We start from the raw sequence: 18,647 nt of genomic DNA on the forward strand, positions 1-18,647 counted from the left end.
CTCATACTTACCTGGCAGGGGAGATACCATGATCAAGAAGGTGGTTCACCCATGGCGAGGCCTGGCCATTGCACTCCGGTGGGGCTGACCTATGCGAATTCCCCAAATGTGGGAATCTCGACTGCATAATTTGTGGTAGTGGGGGACTGCGTTCGCGCTCTCCCCTGATGGATTGTCGAAAGTAATAAGGGGGAAACAGATAGGGACATGCTGCCTTCCAACCTGGCTGTAGCAACAGACAGACAGCAAGAATTTCCAAGGTGGCTTAAAAGCTATGCGCAGCCAGTGTCTTTGCTAGTGCTAGATCACAATATCACTCGTCAATCAAATTTGTTTCAGATTCAGCAGCCCTTGCTCTGATCAATGTGAAATCCCAGTCACGGCACATCTGCCTTACAGAACGGCTGTGGGCCAATAAAAGGCCCCAATCTTCTCCTGTCTTTTGGTTCACTTAAGTCTGCTGCAGATAAATCTGGTGGTTGAGGGTTTGAACTCATTTTTCAGAGCTTGACATAACGCATGTATCTTAAAGGTGCTTCCATCAAAGAGTTTGCTCTTCCGTTTTACCGACGGTCACTTAAAAGCAACGCTCGCTTGCCGGGACCATGGGCGAGGAGGACTGTATGGGGAATGTGATGCCGGCCTTAGCCTGTCAGGGGCATCGCTTCTCGGCCTTTTGGCTAAGATCAAGTGTAGTATCTGTTCTTATCAGTTTAATATCTGATACGTCCCCTACCCGGGGACCATATATTAAATTGATTTTAGGACTTGGGAGATGGAACAGGGGCTTGCTCCGTCCACTCCACGCATCGACCCGGTATTGCAGTACCTCCGGGATCGGTGCACCCTCCTCTCTTCAGTGTTTAAAATAATCCTTTCTTTTCACTGCATTTAAGAGAAATACGTGTGTGAGTCTGGCCTGGCTTTGTCACTGCGTTGACATGCTGCCGGGACGCAAGCTTTTTGAAATGAACTGGAATTTTAGTCAGGTTTGGGGTTATTTGTGTGCCAGTTCCCCCATTTGCCACTCTGTGTATGCTATTGCTGTAGTAGCACACAGACACGCAATAACATATCAACAGTCATTGTTGCAAAGTTTTTCTGGCCTAGCTGCTGCTTCGACTGTTCTTTTGTTGGCGGTAAGAAAAACACACACACACACACTGGCGGTAGCTATCGGTTGGCTTTGATGTGGAAGTGTGGCACGACCTGTTAGAATGATGAGCCTTATTTCTCCACTTGCATGTAGAAAGAGAAGCCCTATCGGGCCTCAACACAAAACTTTCTTCTGTGTTGAGGACAAGTAGAAGGGACACCCAGTGCAGAAACTCTGATTTCGGTGGTTCGCATGTTGTTGGGACCGTCAGTCAGGGCGATGGTCCTGTGAAGGACTCCTTTTGCCCTGAGCTGTACAACTCATACTTACCTGGCAGGGGAGATACCATGATCAAGAAGGTGGTTCACCCATGGCGAGGCCTGGCCATTGCACTCCGGTGGGGCTGACCTATGCGAATTCCCCAAATGTGGGAATCTCGACTGCATAATTTGTGGTAGTGGGGGACTGCGTTCGCGCTCTCCCCTGATGGATTGTCGAAAGTAATAAGGGGGAAACAGATAGGGACATGCTGCCTTCCAACCTGGCTGTAGCAACAGACAGACAGCAAGAATTTCCAAGGTGGCTTAAAAGCTATGCGCAGCCAGTGTCTTTGCTAGTGCTAGATCACAATATCACTCGTCAATCAAATTTGTTTCAGATTCAGCAGCCCTTGCTCTGATCAATGTGAAATCCCAGTCACGGCACATCTGCCTTACAGAACGGCTGTGGGCCAATAAAAGGCCCCAATCTTCTCCTGTCTTTTGGTTCACTTAAGTCTGCTGCAGATAAATCTGGTGGTTGAGGGTTTGAACTCATTTTTCAGAGCTTGACATAACGCATGTATCTTAAAGGTGCTTCCATCAAAGAGTTTGCTCTTCCGTTTTACCGACGGTCACTTAAAAGCAACGCTCGCTTGCCGGGACCATGGGCGAGGAGGACTGTATGGGGAATGTGATGCCGGCCTTAGCCTGTCAGGGGCATCGCTTCTCGGCCTTTTGGCTAAGATCAAGTGTAGTATCTGTTCTTATCAGTTTAATATCTGATACGTCCCCTACCCGGGGACCATATATTAAATTGATTTTAGGACTTGGGAGATGGAACAGGGGCTTGCTCCGTCCACTCCACGCATCGACCCGGTATTGCAGTACCTCCGGGATCGGTGCACCCTCCTCTCTTCAGTGTTTAAAATAATCCTTTCTTTTCACTGCATTTAAGAGAAATACGTGTGTGAGTCTGGCCTGGCTTTGTCACTGCGTTGACATGCTGCCGGGACGCAAGCTTTTTGAAATGAACTGGAATTTTAGTCAGGTTTGGGGTTATTTGTGTGCCAGTTCCCCCATTTGCCACTCTGTGTATGCTATTGCTGTAGTAGCACACAGACACGCAATAACATATCAACAGTCATTGTTGCAAAGTTTTTCTGGCCTAGCTGCTGCTTCGACTGTTCTTTTGTTGGCGGTAAGAAAAACACACACACACACACTGGCGGTAGCTATCGGTTGGCTTTGATGTGGAAGTGTGGCACGACCTGTTAGAATGATGAGCCTTATTTCTCCACTTGCATGTAGAAAGACAAGCCCTATCGGGCCTCAACACAAAACTTTCTTCTGTGTTGAGGACAAGTAGAAGGGACACCCAGTGCAGAAACTCTGATTTCGGTGGTTCGCATGTTGTTGGGACCGTCAGTCAGGGCGATGGTCCTGTGAAGGACTCCTTTTGCCCTGAGCTGTACAACTCATACTTACCTGGCAGGGGAGATACCATGATCAAGAAGGTGGTTCACCCATGGCGAGGCCTGGCCATTGCACTCCGGTGGGGCTGACCTATGCGAATTCCCCAAATGTGGGAATCTCGACTGCATAATTTGTGGTAGTGGGGGACTGCGTTCGCGCTCTCCCCTGATGGATTGTCGAAAGTAATAAGGGGGAAACAGATAGGGACATGCTGCCTTCCAACCTGGCTGTAGCAACAGACAGACAGCAAGAATTTCCAAGGTGGCTTAAAAGCTATGCGCAGCCAGTGTCTTTGCTAGTGCTAGATCACAATATCACTCGTCAATCAAATTTGTTTCAGATTCAGCAGCCCTTGCTCTGATCAATGTGAAATCCCAGTCACGGCACATCTGCCTTACAGAACGGCTGTGGGCCAATAAAAGGCCCCAATCTTCTCCTGTCTTTTGGTTCACTTAAGTCTGCTGCAGATAAATCTGGTGGTTGAGGGTTTGAACTCATTTTTCAGAGCTTGACATAACGCATGTATCTTAAAGGTGCTTCCATCAAAGAGTTTGCTCTTCCGTTTTACCGACGGCCACTTAAAAGCAACGCTCGCTTGCCGGGACCATGGGCGAGGAGGACTGTATGGGGAATGTGATGCCGGCCTTAGCCTGTCAGGGGCATCGCTTCTCGGCCTTTTGGCTAAGATCAAGTGTAGTATCTGTTCTTATCAGTTTAATATCTGATACGTCCCCTACCCGGGGACCATATATTAAATTGATTTTAGGACTTGGGAGATGGAACAGGGGCTTGCTCCGTCCACTCCACGCATCGACCCGGTATTGCAGTACCTCCGGGATCGGTGCACCCTCCTCTCTTCAGTGTTTAAAATAATCCTTTCTTTTCACTGCATTTAAGAGAAATACGTGTGTGAGTCTGGCCTGGCTTTGTCACTGCGTTGACATGCTGCCGGGACGCAAGCTTTTTGAAATGAACTGGAATTTTAGTCAGGTTTGGGGTTATTTGTGTGCCAGTTCCCCCATTTGCCACTCTGTGTATGCTATTGCTGTAGTAGCACACAGACACGCAATAACATATCAACAGTCATTGTTGCAAAGTTTTTCTGGCCTAGCTGCTGCTTCGACTGTTCTTTTGTTGGCGGTAAGAAAAACACACACACACACACTGGCGGTAGCTATCGGTTGGCTTTGATGTGGAAGTGTGGCACGACCTGTTAGAATGATGAGCCTTATTTCTCCACTTGCATGTAGAAAGACAAGCCCTATCGGGCCTCAACACAAAACTTTCTTCTGTGTTGAGGACAAGTAGAAGGGACACCCAGTGCAGAAACTCTGATTTCGGTGGTTCGCATGTTGTTGGGACCGTCAGTCAGGGCGATGGTCCTGTGAAGGACTCCTTTTGCCCTGAGCTGTACAACTCATACTTACCTGGCAGGGGAGATACCATGATCAAGAAGGTGGTTCACCCATGGCGAGGCCTGGCCATTGCACTCCGGTGGGGCTGACCTATGCGAATTCCCCAAATGTGGGAATCTCGACTGCATAATTTGTGGTAGTGGGGGACTGCGTTCGCGCTCTCCCCTGATGGATTGTCGAAAGTAATAAGGGGGAAACAGATAGGGACATGCTGCCTTCCAACCTGGCTGTAGCAACAGACAGACAGCAAGAATTTCCAAGGTGGCTTAAAAGCTATGCGCAGCCAGTGTCTTTGCTAGTGCTAGATCACAATATCACTCGTCAATCAAATTTGTTTCAGATTCAGCAGCCCTTGCTCTGATCAATGTGAAATCCCAGTCACGGCACATCTGCCTTACAGAACGGCTGTGGGCCAATAAAAGGCCCCAATCTTCTCCTGTCTTTTGGTTCACTTAAGTCTGCTGCAGATAAATCTGGTGGTTGAGGGTTTGAACTCATTTTTCAGAGCTTGACATAACGCATGTATCTTAAAGGTGCTTCCATCAAAGAGTTTGCTCTTCCGTTTTACCGACGGTCACTTAAAAGCAACGCTCGCTTGCCGGGACCATGGGCGAGGAGGACTGTATGGGGAATGTGATGCCGGCCTTAGCCTGTCAGGGGCATCGCTTCTCGGCCTTTTGGCTAAGATCAAGTGTAGTATCTGTTCTTATCAGTTTAATATCTGATACGTCCCCTACCCGGGGACCATATATTAAATTGATTTTTGGACTTGGGAGATGGAACAGGGGCTTGCTCCGTCCACTCCACGCATCGACCCGGTATTGCAGTACCTCCGGGAACGGTGCACCCTCCTCTCTTCAGTGTTTAAAATAATCCTTTCTTTTCACTGCATTTAAGAGAAATATGTGTGTGAGTCTGGCCTGGCTTTGTCACTGCGTTGACATGCTGCCGGGACGCAAGCTTTTTGAAATGAACTGGAATTTTAGTCAGGTTTGGGGTTATTTGTGTGCCAGTTCCCCCATTTGCCACTCTGTGTATGCTATTGCTGTAGTAGCACACAGACACGCAATAACATATCAACAGTCATTGTTGCAAAGTGTTTCTGGCCTAGCTGCTGCTTCGACTGTTCTTTTGTTGGCGGTAAGAAAAACACACACACACACACACACTGGCGGTAGCTATCGGTTGGCTTTGATGTGGAAGTGTGGCACGACCTGTTAGAATGATGAGCCTTATTTCTCCACTTGCATGTAGAAAGACAAGCCCTATCGGGCCTCAACACAAAACTTTCTTCTGTGTTGAGGACAAGTAGAAGGGACACCCAGTGCAGAAACTCTGATTTCGGTGGTTCGCATGTTGTTGGGACCGTCAGTCAGGGCGATGGTCCTGTGAAGGACTCCTTTTGCCCTGAGCTGTACAACTCATACTTACCTGGCAGGGGAGATACCATGATCAAGAAGGTGGTTCACCCATGGCGAGGCCTGGCCATTGCACTCCGGTGCGGCTGACCTATGCGAATTCCCCAAATGTGGGAATCTCGACTGCATAATTTGTGGTAGTGGGGGACTGCGTTCGCGCTCTCCCCTGATGGATCGTCGAAAGTAATAAGGGGGAAACAGATAGGGACATGCTGCCTTCCAACCTGGCTGTAGGAACAGACAGACAGCAAGAATTTCCAAGGTGGCTTAAAAGCTATGCGCAGCCAGTGTCTTTGCTAGTGCTAGATCACAATATCACTCGTCAATCAAATTTGTTTCAGATTCAGCAGCCCTTGCTCTGATCAATGTGAAATCCCAGTCACGGCACATCTGCCTTACAGAACGGCTGTGGGCCAATAAAAGGCCCCAATCTTCTCCTGTCTTTTGGTTCACTTAAGTCTGCTGCAGATAAATCTGGTGGTTGAGGGTTTGAACTCATTTTTCAGAGCTTGACATAACGCATGTATCTTAAAGGTGCTTCCATCAAAGAGTTTGCTCTTCCGTTTTACCGACGGTCACTTAAAAGCAACGCTCGCTTGCCGGGACCATGGGCGAGGAGGACTGTATGGGGAATGTGATGCCGGCCTTAGCCTGTCAGGGGCATCGCTTCTCGGCCTTTTGGCTAAGATCAAGTGTAGTATCTGTTCTTATCAGTTTAATATCTGATACGTCCCCTACCCGGGGACCATATATTAAATTGATTTTTGGACTTGGGAGATGGAACAGGGGCTTGCTCCGTCCACTCCACGCATCGACCCGGTATTGCAGTACCTCCGGGAACGGTGCACCCTCCTCTCTTCAGTGTTTAAAATAATCCTTTCTTTTCACTGCATTTAAGAGAAATATGTGTGTGAGTCTGGCCTGGCTTTGTCACTGCGTTGACATGCTGCCGGGACGCAAGCTTTTTGAAATGAACTGGAATTTTAGTCAGGTTTGGGGTTATTTGTGTGCCAGTTCCCCCATTTGCCACTCTGTGTATGCTATTGCTGTAGTAGCACACAGACACGCAATAACATATCAACAGTCATTGTTGCAAAGTGTTTCTGGCCTAGCTGCTGCTTCGACTGTTCTTTTGTTGGCGGTAAGAAAAACACACACACACACACACACTGGCGGTAGCTATCGGTTGGCTTTGATGTGGAAGTGTGGCACGACCTGTTAGAATGATGAGCCTTATTTCTCCACTTGCATGTAGAAAGACAAGCCCTATCGGGCCTCAACACAAAACTTTCTTCTGTGTTGAGGACAAGTAGAAGGGACACCCAGTGCAGAAACTCTGATTTCGGTGGTTCGCATGTTGTTGGGACCGTCAGTCAGGGCGATGGTCCTGTGAAGGACTCCTTTTGCCCTGAGCTGTACAACTCATACTTACCTGGCAGGGGAGATACCATGATCAAGAAGGTGGTTCACCCATGGCGAGGCCTGGCCATTGCACTCCGGTGCGGCTGACCTATGCGAATTCCCCAAATGTGGGAATCTCGACTGCATAATTTGTGGTAGTGGGGGACTGCGTTCGCGCTCTCCCCTGATGGATCGTCGAAAGTAATAAGGGGGAAACAGATAGGGACATGCTGCCTTCCAACCTGGCTGTAGGAACAGACAGACAGCAAGAATTTCCAAGGTGGCTTAAAAGCTATGCGCAGCCAGTGTCTTTGCTAGTGCTAGATCACAATATCACTCGTCAATCAAATTTGTTTCAGATTCAGCAGCCCTTGCTCTGATCAATGTGAAATCCCAATCACGGCACATCTGCCTTACAGAACGGCTGTGGGCCAATAAAAGGCCCCAATCTTCTCCTGTCTTTTGGTTCACTTAAGTCTGCTGCAGATAAATCTGGTGGTTGAGGGTTTGAACTCATTTTTCAGAGCTTGACATAACGCATGTATCTTAAAGGTGCTTCCATCAAAGAGTTTGCTCTTCCGTTTTACCGACGGTCACTTAAAAGCAACGCTCGCTTGCCGGGACCATGGGCGAGGAGGACTGTATGGGGAATGTGATGCCGGCCTTAGCCTGTCAGGGGCATCGCTTCTCGGCCTTTTGGCTAAGATCAAGTGTAGTATCTGTTCTTATCAGTTTAATATCTGATACGTCCCCTACCCGGGGACCATATATTAAATTGATTTTTGGACTTGGGAGATGGAACAGGGGCTTGCTCCGTCCACTCCACGCATCAACCCGGTATTGCAGTACCTCCGGGAACGGTGCACCCTCCTCTCTTCAGTGTTTAAAATAATCCTTTCTTTTCACTGCATTTAAGAGAAATATGTGTGTGAGTCTGGCCTGGCTTTGTCACTGCGTTGACATGCTGCCGGGACGCAAGCTTTTTGAAATGAACTGGAATTTTAGTCAGGTTTGGGGTTATTTGTGTGCCAGTTCCCCCATTTGCCACTCTGTGTATGCTATTGCTGTAGTAGCACACAGACACGCAATAACATATCAACAGTCATTGTTGCAAAGTGTTTCTGGCCTAGCTGCTGCTTCGACTGTTCTTTTGTTGGCGGTAAGAAAAACACACACACACACACACACTGGCGGTAGCTATCGGTTGGCTTTGATGTGGAAGTGTGGCACGACCTGTTAGAATGATGAGCCTTATTTCTCCACTTGCATGTAGAAAGACAAGCCCTATCGGGCCTCAACACAAAACTTTCTTCTGTGTTGAGGACAAGTAGAAGGGACACCCAGTGCAGAAACTCTGATTTCGGTGGTTCGCATGTTGTTGGGACCGTCAGTCAGGGCGATGGTCCTGTGAAGGACTCCTTTTGCCCTGAGCTGTACAACTCATACTTACCTGGCAGGGGAGATACCATGATCAAGAAGGTGGTTCACCCATGGCGAGGCCTGGCCATTGCACTCCGGTGGGGCTGACCTATGCGAATTCCCCAAATGTGGGAATCTCGACTGCATAATTTGTGGTAGTGGGGGACTGCGTTCGCGCTCTCCCCTGATGGATTGTCGAAAGTAATAAGGGGGAAACAGATAGGGACATGCTGCCTTCCAACCTGGCTGTAGCAACAGACAGACAGCAAGAATTTCCAAGGTGGCTTAAAAGCTATGCGCAGCCAGTGTCTTTGCTAGTGCTAGATCACAATATCACTCGTCAATCAAATTTGTTTCAGATTCAGCAGCCCTTGCTCTGATCAATGTGAAATCCCAGTCACGGCACATCTGCCTTACAGAACGGCTGTGGGCCAATAAAAGGCCCCAATCTTCTCCTGTCTTTTGGTTCACTTAAGTCTGCTGCAGATAAATCTGGTGGTTGAGGGTTTGAACTCATTTTTCAGAGCTTGACATAACGCATGTATCTTAAAGGTGCTTCCATCAAAGAGTTTGCTCTTCCGTTTTACCGACGGCCACTTAAAAGCAACGCTCGCTTGCCGGGACCATGGGCGAGGAGGACTGTATGGGGAATGTGATGCCGGCCTTAGCCTGTCAGGGGCATCGCTTCTCGGCCTTTTGGCTAAGATCAAGTGTAGTATCTGTTCTTATCAGTTTAATATCTGATACGTCCCCTACCCGGGGACCATATATTAAATTGATTTTTGGACTTGGGAGATGGAACAGGGGCTTGCTCCGTCCACTCCACGCATCGACCCGGTATTGCAGTACCGCCGGGAACGGTGCACCCTCCTCTCTTCAGTGTTTAAAATAATCCTTTCTTTTCGCTGCATTTAAGAGAAATATGTGTGTGAGTCTGGCCTGGCTTTGTCACTGCGTTGACATGCTGCCGGGACGCAAGCTTTTTGAAATGAACTGGAATTTTAGTCAGGTTTGGGGTTATTTGTGTGCCAGTTCCCCCATTTGCCACTCTGTGTATGCTATTGCTGTAGTAGCACACAGACACGCAATAACATATCAACAGTCATTGTTGCAAAGTGTTTCTGGCCTAGCTGCTGCTTCGACTGTTCTTTTGTTGGCGGTAAGAAAAACACACACACACACACACACTGGCGGTAGCTATCGGTTGGCTTTGATGTGGAAGTGTGGCACGACCTGTTAGAATGATGAGCCTTATTTCTCCACTTGCATGTAGAAAGACAAGCCCTATCGGGCCTCAACACAAAACTTTCTTCTGTGTTGAGGACAAGTAGAAGGGACACCCAGTGCAGAAACTCTGATTTCGGTGGTTCGCATGTTGTTGGGACCGTCAGTCAGGGCGATGGTCCTGTGAAGGACTCCTTTTGCCCTGAGCTGTACAACTCATACTTACCTGGCAGGGGAGATACCATGATCAAGAAGGTGGTTCACCCATGGCGAGGCCTGGCCATTGCACTCCGGTGGGGCTGACCTATGCGAATTCCCCAAATGTGGGAATCTCGACTGCATAATTTGTGGTAGTGGGGGACTGCGTTCGCGCTCTCCCCTGATGGATTGTCGAAAGTAATAAGGGGGAAACAGATAGGGACATGCTGCCTTCCAACCTGGCTGTAGCAACAGACAGACAGCAAGAATTTCCAAGGTGGCTTAAAAGCTATGCGCAGCCAGTGTCTTTGCTAGTGCTAGATCACAATATCACTCGTCAATCAAATTTGTTTCAGATTCAGCAGCCCTTGCTCTGATCAATGTGAAATCCCAGTCACGGCACATCTGCCTTACAGAACGGCTGTGGGCCAATAAAAGGCCCCAATCTTCTCCTGTCTTTTGGTTCACTTAAGTCTGCTGCAGATAAATCTGGTGGTTGAGGGTTTGAACTCATTTTTCAGAGCTTGACATAACGCATGTATCTTAAAGGTGCTTCCATCAAAGAGTTTGCTCTTCCGTTTTACCGACGGCCACTTAAAAGCAACGCTCGCTTGCCGGGACCATGGGCGAGGAGGACTGTATGGGGAATGTGATGCCGGCCTTAGCCTGTCAGGGGCATCGCTTCTCGGCCTTTTGGCTAAGATCAAGTGTAGTATCTGTTCTTATCAGTTTAATATCTGATACGTCCCCTACCCGGGGACCATATATTAAATTGATTTTTGGACTTGGGAGATGGAACAGGGGCTTGCTCCGTCCACTCCACGCATCGACCCGGTATTGCAGTACCTCCGGGAACGGTGCACCCTCCTCTCTTCAGTGTTTAAAATAATCCTTTCTTTTCGCTGCATTTAAGAGAAATATGTGTGTGAGTCTGGCCTGGCTTTGTCACTGCGTTGACATGCTGCCGGGACGCAAGCTTTTTGAAATGAACTGGAATTTTAGTCAGGTTTGGGGTTATTTGTGTGCCAGTTCCCCCATTTGCCACTCTGTGTATGCTATTGCTGTAGTAGCACACAGACACGCAATAACATATCAACAGTCATTGTTGCAAAGTGTTTCTGGCCTAGCTGCTGCTTCGACTGTTCTTTTGTTGGCGGTAAGAAAAACACACACACACACACACACTGGCGGTAGCTATCGGTTGGCTTTGAAGTGTGGCACGACCTGTTAGAATGATGAGCCTTATTTCTCCACTTGCATGTAGAAAGACAAGCCCTATCGGGCCTCAACACAAAACTTTCTTCTGTGTTGAGGACAAGTAGAAGGGACACCCAGTGCAGAAACTCTGATTTCGGTGGTTCGCATGTTGTTGGGACCGTCAGTCAGGGCGATGGTCCTGTGAAGGACTCCTTTTGCCCTGAGCTGTACAACTCATACTTACCTGGCAGGGGAGATACCATGATCAAGAAGGTGGTTCACCCATGGCGAGGCCTGGCCATTGCACTCCGGTGGGGCTGACCTATGCGAATTCCCCAAATGTGGGAATCTCGACTGCATAATTTGTGGTAGTGGGGGACTGCGTTCGCGCTCTCCCCTGATGGATTGTCGAAAGTAATAAGGGGGAAACAGATAGGGACATGCTGCCTTCCAACCTGGCTGTAGCAACAGACAGACAGCAAGAATTTCCAAGGTGGCTTAAAAGCTATGCGCAGCCAGTGTCTTTGCTAGTGCTAGATCACAATATCACTCGTCAATCAAATTTGTTTCAGATTCAGCAGCCCTTGCTCTGATCAATGTGAAATCCCAGTCACGGCACATCTGCCTTACAGAACGGCTGTGGGCCAATAAAAGGCCCCAATCTTCTCCTGTCTTTTGGTTCACTTAAGTCTGCTGCAGATAAATCTGGTGGTTGAGGGTTTGAACTCATTTTTCAGAGCTTGACATAACGCATGTATCTTAAAGGTGCTTCCATCAAAGAGTTTGCTCTTCCGTTTTACCGACGGCCACTTAAAAGCAACGCTCGCTTGCCGGGACCATGGGCGAGGAGGACTGTATGGGGAATGTGATGCCGGCCTTAGCCTGTCAGGGGCATCGCTTCTCGGCCTTTTGGCTAAGATCAAGTGTAGTATCTGTTCTTATCAGTTTAATATCTGATACGTCCCCTACCCGGGGACCATATATTAAATTGATTTTTGGACTTGGGAGATGGAACAGGGGCTTGCTCCGTCCACTCCACGCATCAACCCGGTATTGCAGTACCTCCGGGAACGGTGCACCCTCCTCTCTTCAGTGTTTAAAATAATCCTTTCTTTTCGCTGCATTTAAGAGAAATATGTGTGTGAGTCTGGCCTGGCTTTGTCACTGCGTTGACATGCTGCCGGGACGCAAGCTTTTTGAAATGAACTGGAATTTTAGTCAGGTTTGGGGTTATTTGTGTGCCAGTTCCCCCATTTGCCACTCTGTGTATGCTATTGCTGTAGTAGCACACAGACACGCAATAACATATCAACAGTCATTGTTGCAAAGTGTTTCTGGCCTAGCTGCTGCTTCGACTGTTCTTTTGTTGGCGGTAAGAAAAACACACACACACACACACACTGGCGGTAGCTATCGGTTGGCTTTGATGTGGAAGTGTGGCACGACCTGTTAGAATGATGAGCCTTATTTCTCCACTTGCATGTAGAAAGACAAGCCCTATCGGGCCTCAACACAAAACTTTCTTCTGTGTTGAGGACAAGTAGAAGGGACACCCAGTGCAGAAACTCTGATTTCGGTGGTTCGCATGTTGTTGGGACCGTCAGTCAGGGCGATGGTCCTGTGAAGGACTCCTTTTGCCCTGAGCTGTACAACTCATACTTACCTGGCAGGGGAGATACCATGATCAAGAAGGTGGTTCACCCATGGCGAGGCCTGGCCATTGCACTCCGGTGGGGCTGACCTATGCGAATTCCCCAAATGTGGGAATCTCGACTGCATAATTTGTGGTAGTGGGGGACTGCGTTCGCGCTCTCCCCTGATGGATTGTCGAAAGTAATAAGGGGGAAACAGATAGGGACATGCTGCCTTCCAACCTGGCTGTAGCAACAGACAGACAGCAAGAATTTCCAAGGTGGCTTAAAAGCTATGCGCAGCCAGTGTCTTTGCTAGTGCTAGATCACAATATCACTCGTCAATCAAATTTGTTTCAGATTCAGCAGCCCTTGCTCTGATCAATGTGAAATCCCAGTCACGGCACATCTGCCTTACAGAACGGCTGTGGGCCAATAAAAGGCCCCAATCTTCTCCTGTCTTTTGGTTCACTTAAGTCTGCTGCAGATAAATCTGGTGGTTGAGGGTTTGAACTCATTTTTCAGAGCTTGACATAACGCATGTATCTTAAAGGTGCTTCCATCAAAGAGTTTGCTCTTCCGTTTTACCGACGGCCACTTAAAAGCAACGCTCGCTTGCCGGGACCATGGGCGAGGAGGACTGTATGGGGAATGTGATGCCGGCCTTAGCCTGTCAGGGGCATCGCTTCTCGGCCTTTTGGCTAAGATCAAGTGTAGTATCTGTTCTTATCAGTTTAATATCTGATACGTCCCCTACCCGGGGACCATATATTAAATTGATTTTTGGACTTGGGAGATGGAACAGGGGCTTGCTCCGTCCACTCCACGCATCAACCCGGTATTGCAGTACCTCCGGGAACGGTGCACCCTCCTCTCTTCAGTGTTTAAAATAATCCTTTCTTTTCGCTGCATTTAAGAGAAATATGTGTGTGAGTCTGGCCTGGCTTTGTCACTGCGTTGACATGCTGCCGGGACGCAAGCTTTTTGAAATGAACTGGAATTTTAGTCAGGTTTGGGGTTATTTGTGTGCCAGTTCCCCCATTTGCCACTCTGTGTATGCTATTGCTGTAGTAGCACACAGACACGCAATAACATATCAACAGTCATTGTTGCAAAGTGTTTCTGGCCTAGCTGCTGCTTCGACTGTTCTTTTGTTGGCGGTAAGAAAAACACACACACACACACACACTGGCGGTAGCTATCGGTTGGCTTTGATGTGGAAGTGTGGCACGACCTGTTAGAATGATGAGCCTTATTTCTCCACTTGCATGTAGAAAGACAAGCCCTATCGGGCCTCAACACAAAACTTTCTTCTGTGTTGAGGACAAGTAGAAGGGACACCCAGTGCAGAAACTCTGATTTCGGTGGTTCGCATGTTGTTGGGACCGTCAGTCAGGGCGATGGTCCTGTGAAGGACTCCTTTTGCCCTGAGCTGTACAACTCATACTTACCTGGCAGGGGAGATACCATGATCAAGAAGGTGGTTCACCCATGGCGAGGCCTGGCCATTGCACTCCGGTGGGGCTGACCTATGCGAATTCCCCAAATGTGGGAATCTCGACTGCATAATTTGTGGTAGTGGGGGACTGCGTTCGCGCTCTCCCCTGATGGATTGTCGAAAGTAATAAGGGGGAAACAGATAGGGACATGCTGCCTTCCAACCTGGCTGTAGCAACAGACAGACAGCAAGAATTTCCAAGGTGGCTTAAAAGCTATGCGCAGCCAGTGTCTTTGCTAGTGCTAGATCACAATATCACTCGTCAATCAAATTTGTTTCAGATTCAGCAGCCCTTGCTCTGATCAATGTGAAATCCCAGTCACGGCACATCTGCCTTACAGAACGGCTGTGGGCCAATAAAAGGCCCCAATCTTCTCCTGTCTTTTGGTTCACTTAAGTCTGCTGCAGATAAATCTGGTGGTTGAGGGTTTGAACTCATTTTTCAGAGCTTGACATAACGCATGTATCTTAAAGGTGCTTCCATCAAAGAGTTTGCTCTTCCGTTTTACCGACGGCCACTTAAAAGCAACGCTCGCTTGCCGGGACCATGGGCGAGGAGGACTGTATGGGGAATGTGATGCCGGCCTTAGCCTGTCAGGGGCATCGCTTCTCGGCCTTTTGGCTAAGATCAAGTGTAGTATCTGTTCTTATCAGTTTAATATCTGATACGTCCCCTACCCGGGGACCATATATTAAATTGATTTTTGGACTTGGGAGATGGAACAGGGGCTTGCTCCGTCCACTCCACGCATCGACCCGGTATTGCAGTACCTCCGGGAACGGTGCACCCTCCTCTCTTCAGTGTTTAAAATAATCCTTTCTTTTCGCTGCATTTAAGAGAAATATGTGTGTGAGTCTGGCCTGGCTTTGTCACTGCGTTGACATGCTGCCGGGACGCAAGCTTTTTGAAATGAACTGGAATTTTAGTCAGGTTTGGGGTTATTTGTGTGCCAGTTCCCCCATTTGCCACTCTGTGTATGCTATTGCTGTAGTAGCACACAGACACGCAATAACATATCAACAGTCATTGTTGCAAAGTGTTTCTGGCCTAGCTGCTGCTTCGACTGTTCTTTTGTTGGCGGTAAGAAAAACACACACACACACACACACTGGCGGTAGCTATCGGTTGGCTTTGATGTGGAAGTGTGGCACGACCTGTTAGAATGATGAGCCTTATTTCTCCACTTGCATGTAGAAAGACAAGCCCTATCGGGCCTCAACACAAAACTTTCTTCTGTGTTGAGGACAAGTAGAAGGGACACCCAGTGCAGAAACTCTGATTTCGGTGGTTCGCATGTTGTTGGGACCGTCAGTCAGGGCGATGGTCCTGTGAAGGACTCCTTTTGCCCTGAGCTGTACAACTCATACTTACCTGGCAGGGGAGATACCATGATCAAGAAGGTGGTTCACCCATGGCGAGGCCTGGCCATTGCACTCCGGTGGGGCTGACCTATGCGAATTCCCCAAATGTGGGAATCTCGACTGCATAATTTGTGGTAGTGGGGGACTGCGTTCGCGCTCTCCCCTGATGGATTGTCGAAAGTAATAAGGGGGAAACAGATAGGGACATGCTGCCTTCCAACCTGGCTGTAGCAACAGACAGACAGCAAGAATTTCCAAGGTGGCTTAAAAGCTATGCGCAGCCAGTGTCTTTGCTAGTGCTAGATCACAATATCACTCGTCAATCAAATTTGTTTCAGATTCAGCAGCCCTTGCTCTGATCAATGTGAAATCCCAGTCACGGCACATCTGCCTTACAGAACGGCTGTGGGCCAATAAAAGGCCCCAATCTTCTCCTGTCTTTTGGTTCACTTAAGTCTGCTGCAGATAAATCTGGTGGTTGAGGGTTTGAACTCATTTTTCAGAGCTTGACATAACGCATGTATCTTAAAGGTGCTTCCATCAAAGAGTTTGCTCTTCCGTTTTACCGACGGCCACTTAAAAGCAACGCTCGCTTGCCGGGACCATGGGCGAGGAGGACTGTATGGGGAATGTGATGCCGGCCTTAGCCTGTCAGGGGCATCGCTTCTCGGCCTTTTGGCTAAGATCAAGTGTAGTATCTGTTCTTATCAGTTTAATATCTGATACGTCCCCTACCCGGGGACCATATATTAAATTGATTTTTGGACTTGGGAGATGGAACAGGGGCTTGCTCCGTCCACTCCACGCATCGACCCGGTATTGCAGTACCTCTGGGAACGGTGCACCCTCCTCTCTTCAGTGTTTAAAATAATCCTTTCTTTTCGCTGCATTTAAGAGAAATATGTGTGTGAGTCTGGCCTGGCTTTGTCACTGCGTTGACATGCTGCCGGGACGCAAGCTTTTTGAAATGAACTGGAATTTTAGTCAGGTTTGGGGTTATTTGTGTGCCAGTTCCCCCATTTGCCACTCTGTGTATGCTATTGCTGTAGTAGCACACAGACACGCAATAACATATCAACAGTCATTGTTGCAAAGTGTTTCTGGCCTAGCTGCTGCTTCGACTGTTCTTTTGTTGGCGGTAAGAAAAACACACACACACACACACACTGGCGGTAGCTATCGGTTGGCTTTGATGTGGAAGTGTGGCACGACCTGTTAGAATGATGAGCCTCATTTCTCCACTTGCATGTAGAAAGACAAGCCCTATCGGGCCTCAACACAAAACTTTCTTCTGTGTTGAGGACAAGTAGAAGGGACACCCAGTGCAGAAACTCTGATTTCGGTGGTTCGCATGTTGTTGGGACCGTCAGTCAGGGCGATGGTCCTGTGAAGGACTCCTTTTGCCCTGAGCTGTACAACTCATACTTACCTGGCAGGGGAGATACCATGATCAAGAAGGTGGTTCACCCATGGCGAGGCCTGGCCATTGCACTCCGGTGGGGCTGACCTATGCGAATTCCCCAAATGTGGGAATCTCGACTGCATAATTTGTGGTAGTGGGGGACTGCGTTCGCGCTCTCCCCTGATGGATTGTCGAAAGTAATAAGGGGGAAACAGATAGGGACATGCTGCCTTCCAACCTGGCTGTAGCAACAGACAGACAGCAAGAATTTCCAAGGTGGCTTAAAAGCTATGCGCAGCCAGTGTCTTTGCTAGTGCTAGATCACAATATCACTCGTCAATCAAATTTGTTTCAGATTCAGCAGCCCTTGCTCTGATCAATGTGAAATCCCAGTCACGGCACATCTGCCTTACAGAACGGCTGTGGGCCAATAAAAGGCCCCAATCTTCTCCTGTCTTTTGGTTCACTTAAGTCTGCTGCAGATAAATCTGGTGGTTGAGGGTTTGAACTCATTTTTCAGAGCTTGACATAACGCATGTATCTTAAAGGTGCTTCCATCAAAGAGTTTGCTCTTCCGTTTTACCGACGGCCACTTAAAAGCAACGCTCGCTTGCCGGGACCATGGGCGAGGAGGACTGTATGGGGAATGTGATGCCGGCCTTAGCCTGTCAGGGGCATCGCTTCTCGGCCTTTTGGCTAAGATCAAGTGTAGTATCTGTTCTTATCAGTTTAATATCTGATACGTCCCCTACCCGGGGACCATATATTAAATTGATTTTTGGACTTGGGAGATGGAACAGGGGCTTGCTCCGTCCACTCCACGCATCGACCCGGTATTGCAGTACCTCCGGGAACGGTGCACCCTCCTCTCTTCAGTGTTTAAAATAATCCTTTCTTTTCGCTGCATTTAAGAGAAATATGTGTGTGAGTCTGGCCTGGCTTTGTCACTGCGTTGACATGCTGCCGGGACGCAAGCTTTTTGAAATGAACTGGAATTTTAGTCAGGTTTGGGGTTATTTGTGTGCCAGTTCCCCCATTTGCCACTCTGTGTATGCTATTGCTGTAGTAGCACACAGACACGCAATAACATATCAACAGTCATTGTTGCAAAGTGTTTCTGGCCTAGCTGCTGCTTCGACTGTTCTTTTGTTGGCGGTAAGAAAAACACACACACACACACACACTGGCGGTAGCTATCGGTTGGCTTTGATGTGGAAGTGTGGCACGACCTGTTAGAATGATGAGCCTTATTTCTCCACTTGCATGTAGAAAGACAAGCCCTATCGGGCCTCAACACAAAACTTTCTTCTGTGTTGAGGACAAGTAGAAGGGACACCCAGTGCAGAAACTCTGATTTCGGTGGTTCGCATGTTGTTGGGACCGTCAGTCAGGGCGATGGTCCTGTGAAGGACTCCTTTTGCCCTGAGCTGTACAACTCATACTTACCTGGCAGGGGAGATACCATGATCAAGAAGGTGGTTCACCCATGGCGAGGCCTGGCCATTGCACTCCGGTGGGGCTGACCTATGCGAATTCCCCAAATGTGGGAATCTCGACTGCATAATTTGTGGTAGTGGGGGACTGCGTTCGCGCTCTCCCCTGATGGATTGTCGAAAGTAATAAGGGGGAAACAGATAGGGACATGCTGCCTTC

At 48.5% G+C, this 18,647-nt stretch overlaps 27 non-coding genes across 27 annotated transcripts; all 27 read left to right on the forward strand.

Moving 5' to 3' along the window:
* Positions 1-3: 3 nt before the first annotated feature.
* On the forward strand, positions 4-167 carry LOC136177705 (U1 spliceosomal RNA). The gene has a single exon (XR_010665198.1). It is a non-coding gene; the product is annotated as a U1 spliceosomal RNA (small nuclear RNA).
* Positions 168-660: 493 nt separating this feature from the next.
* On the forward strand, positions 661-851 carry LOC136177918 (U2 spliceosomal RNA). Its single transcript, XR_010665412.1, has one exon. It is a non-coding gene; the product is annotated as a U2 spliceosomal RNA (small nuclear RNA).
* Positions 852-1,418: 567 nt separating this feature from the next.
* On the forward strand, positions 1,419-1,582 carry LOC136177706 (U1 spliceosomal RNA). Its single transcript, XR_010665199.1, has one exon. It is a non-coding gene; the product is annotated as a U1 spliceosomal RNA (small nuclear RNA).
* Positions 1,583-2,075: 493 nt separating this feature from the next.
* Positions 2,076-2,266, forward strand: LOC136177919 (U2 spliceosomal RNA). The gene has a single exon (XR_010665413.1). It is a non-coding gene; the product is annotated as a U2 spliceosomal RNA (small nuclear RNA).
* A 567-nt stretch (positions 2,267-2,833) lies between these two features.
* Positions 2,834-2,997, forward strand: LOC136177707 (U1 spliceosomal RNA). The gene has a single exon (XR_010665200.1). It is a non-coding gene; the product is annotated as a U1 spliceosomal RNA (small nuclear RNA).
* A 493-nt stretch (positions 2,998-3,490) lies between these two features.
* Positions 3,491-3,681, forward strand: LOC136177920 (U2 spliceosomal RNA). The gene has a single exon (XR_010665414.1). It is a non-coding gene; the product is annotated as a U2 spliceosomal RNA (small nuclear RNA).
* A 567-nt stretch (positions 3,682-4,248) lies between these two features.
* Positions 4,249-4,412, forward strand: LOC136177708 (U1 spliceosomal RNA). The gene has a single exon (XR_010665201.1). It is a non-coding gene; the product is annotated as a U1 spliceosomal RNA (small nuclear RNA).
* Positions 4,413-4,905: 493 nt separating this feature from the next.
* LOC136177870 (U2 spliceosomal RNA) lies at positions 4,906-5,096 on the forward strand. Its single transcript, XR_010665364.1, has one exon. It is a non-coding gene; the product is annotated as a U2 spliceosomal RNA (small nuclear RNA).
* A 571-nt stretch (positions 5,097-5,667) lies between these two features.
* Positions 5,668-5,831, forward strand: LOC136177948 (U1 spliceosomal RNA). The gene has a single exon (XR_010665443.1). It is a non-coding gene; the product is annotated as a U1 spliceosomal RNA (small nuclear RNA).
* A 493-nt stretch (positions 5,832-6,324) lies between these two features.
* Positions 6,325-6,515, forward strand: LOC136177871 (U2 spliceosomal RNA). Its single transcript, XR_010665365.1, has one exon. It is a non-coding gene; the product is annotated as a U2 spliceosomal RNA (small nuclear RNA).
* Positions 6,516-7,086: 571 nt separating this feature from the next.
* Positions 7,087-7,250, forward strand: LOC136177966 (U1 spliceosomal RNA). Its single transcript, XR_010665458.1, has one exon. It is a non-coding gene; the product is annotated as a U1 spliceosomal RNA (small nuclear RNA).
* Positions 7,251-7,743: 493 nt separating this feature from the next.
* LOC136177931 (U2 spliceosomal RNA) lies at positions 7,744-7,934 on the forward strand. Its single transcript, XR_010665426.1, has one exon. It is a non-coding gene; the product is annotated as a U2 spliceosomal RNA (small nuclear RNA).
* A 571-nt stretch (positions 7,935-8,505) lies between these two features.
* Positions 8,506-8,669, forward strand: LOC136177709 (U1 spliceosomal RNA). Its single transcript, XR_010665202.1, has one exon. It is a non-coding gene; the product is annotated as a U1 spliceosomal RNA (small nuclear RNA).
* Positions 8,670-9,162: 493 nt separating this feature from the next.
* LOC136177913 (U2 spliceosomal RNA) lies at positions 9,163-9,353 on the forward strand. Its single transcript, XR_010665407.1, has one exon. It is a non-coding gene; the product is annotated as a U2 spliceosomal RNA (small nuclear RNA).
* A 571-nt stretch (positions 9,354-9,924) lies between these two features.
* LOC136177710 (U1 spliceosomal RNA) lies at positions 9,925-10,088 on the forward strand. The gene has a single exon (XR_010665203.1). It is a non-coding gene; the product is annotated as a U1 spliceosomal RNA (small nuclear RNA).
* Positions 10,089-10,581: 493 nt separating this feature from the next.
* LOC136177872 (U2 spliceosomal RNA) lies at positions 10,582-10,772 on the forward strand. Its single transcript, XR_010665366.1, has one exon. It is a non-coding gene; the product is annotated as a U2 spliceosomal RNA (small nuclear RNA).
* Positions 10,773-11,337: 565 nt separating this feature from the next.
* On the forward strand, positions 11,338-11,501 carry LOC136177711 (U1 spliceosomal RNA). Its single transcript, XR_010665204.1, has one exon. It is a non-coding gene; the product is annotated as a U1 spliceosomal RNA (small nuclear RNA).
* A 493-nt stretch (positions 11,502-11,994) lies between these two features.
* Positions 11,995-12,185, forward strand: LOC136177932 (U2 spliceosomal RNA). Its single transcript, XR_010665427.1, has one exon. It is a non-coding gene; the product is annotated as a U2 spliceosomal RNA (small nuclear RNA).
* Positions 12,186-12,756: 571 nt separating this feature from the next.
* Positions 12,757-12,920, forward strand: LOC136177712 (U1 spliceosomal RNA). Its single transcript, XR_010665205.1, has one exon. It is a non-coding gene; the product is annotated as a U1 spliceosomal RNA (small nuclear RNA).
* Positions 12,921-13,413: 493 nt separating this feature from the next.
* Positions 13,414-13,604, forward strand: LOC136177933 (U2 spliceosomal RNA). Its single transcript, XR_010665428.1, has one exon. It is a non-coding gene; the product is annotated as a U2 spliceosomal RNA (small nuclear RNA).
* A 571-nt stretch (positions 13,605-14,175) lies between these two features.
* LOC136177713 (U1 spliceosomal RNA) lies at positions 14,176-14,339 on the forward strand. Its single transcript, XR_010665206.1, has one exon. It is a non-coding gene; the product is annotated as a U1 spliceosomal RNA (small nuclear RNA).
* A 493-nt stretch (positions 14,340-14,832) lies between these two features.
* LOC136177873 (U2 spliceosomal RNA) lies at positions 14,833-15,023 on the forward strand. Its single transcript, XR_010665367.1, has one exon. It is a non-coding gene; the product is annotated as a U2 spliceosomal RNA (small nuclear RNA).
* Positions 15,024-15,594: 571 nt separating this feature from the next.
* Positions 15,595-15,758, forward strand: LOC136177714 (U1 spliceosomal RNA). The gene has a single exon (XR_010665207.1). It is a non-coding gene; the product is annotated as a U1 spliceosomal RNA (small nuclear RNA).
* A 493-nt stretch (positions 15,759-16,251) lies between these two features.
* Positions 16,252-16,442, forward strand: LOC136177921 (U2 spliceosomal RNA). The gene has a single exon (XR_010665415.1). It is a non-coding gene; the product is annotated as a U2 spliceosomal RNA (small nuclear RNA).
* Positions 16,443-17,013: 571 nt separating this feature from the next.
* On the forward strand, positions 17,014-17,177 carry LOC136177715 (U1 spliceosomal RNA). Its single transcript, XR_010665208.1, has one exon. It is a non-coding gene; the product is annotated as a U1 spliceosomal RNA (small nuclear RNA).
* A 493-nt stretch (positions 17,178-17,670) lies between these two features.
* On the forward strand, positions 17,671-17,861 carry LOC136177874 (U2 spliceosomal RNA). Its single transcript, XR_010665368.1, has one exon. It is a non-coding gene; the product is annotated as a U2 spliceosomal RNA (small nuclear RNA).
* Positions 17,862-18,432: 571 nt separating this feature from the next.
* Positions 18,433-18,596, forward strand: LOC136177716 (U1 spliceosomal RNA). The gene has a single exon (XR_010665209.1). It is a non-coding gene; the product is annotated as a U1 spliceosomal RNA (small nuclear RNA).
* Positions 18,597-18,647: the final 51 nt, after the last annotated feature.

The sequence above is a fragment of the Labrus bergylta genome, chromosome 23 (assembly GCF_963930695.1).
Source record: "Labrus bergylta chromosome 23, fLabBer1.1, whole genome shotgun sequence".
NCBI classification, from domain to species: Eukaryota; Metazoa; Chordata; class Actinopteri; order Labriformes; family Labridae; genus Labrus; species Labrus bergylta.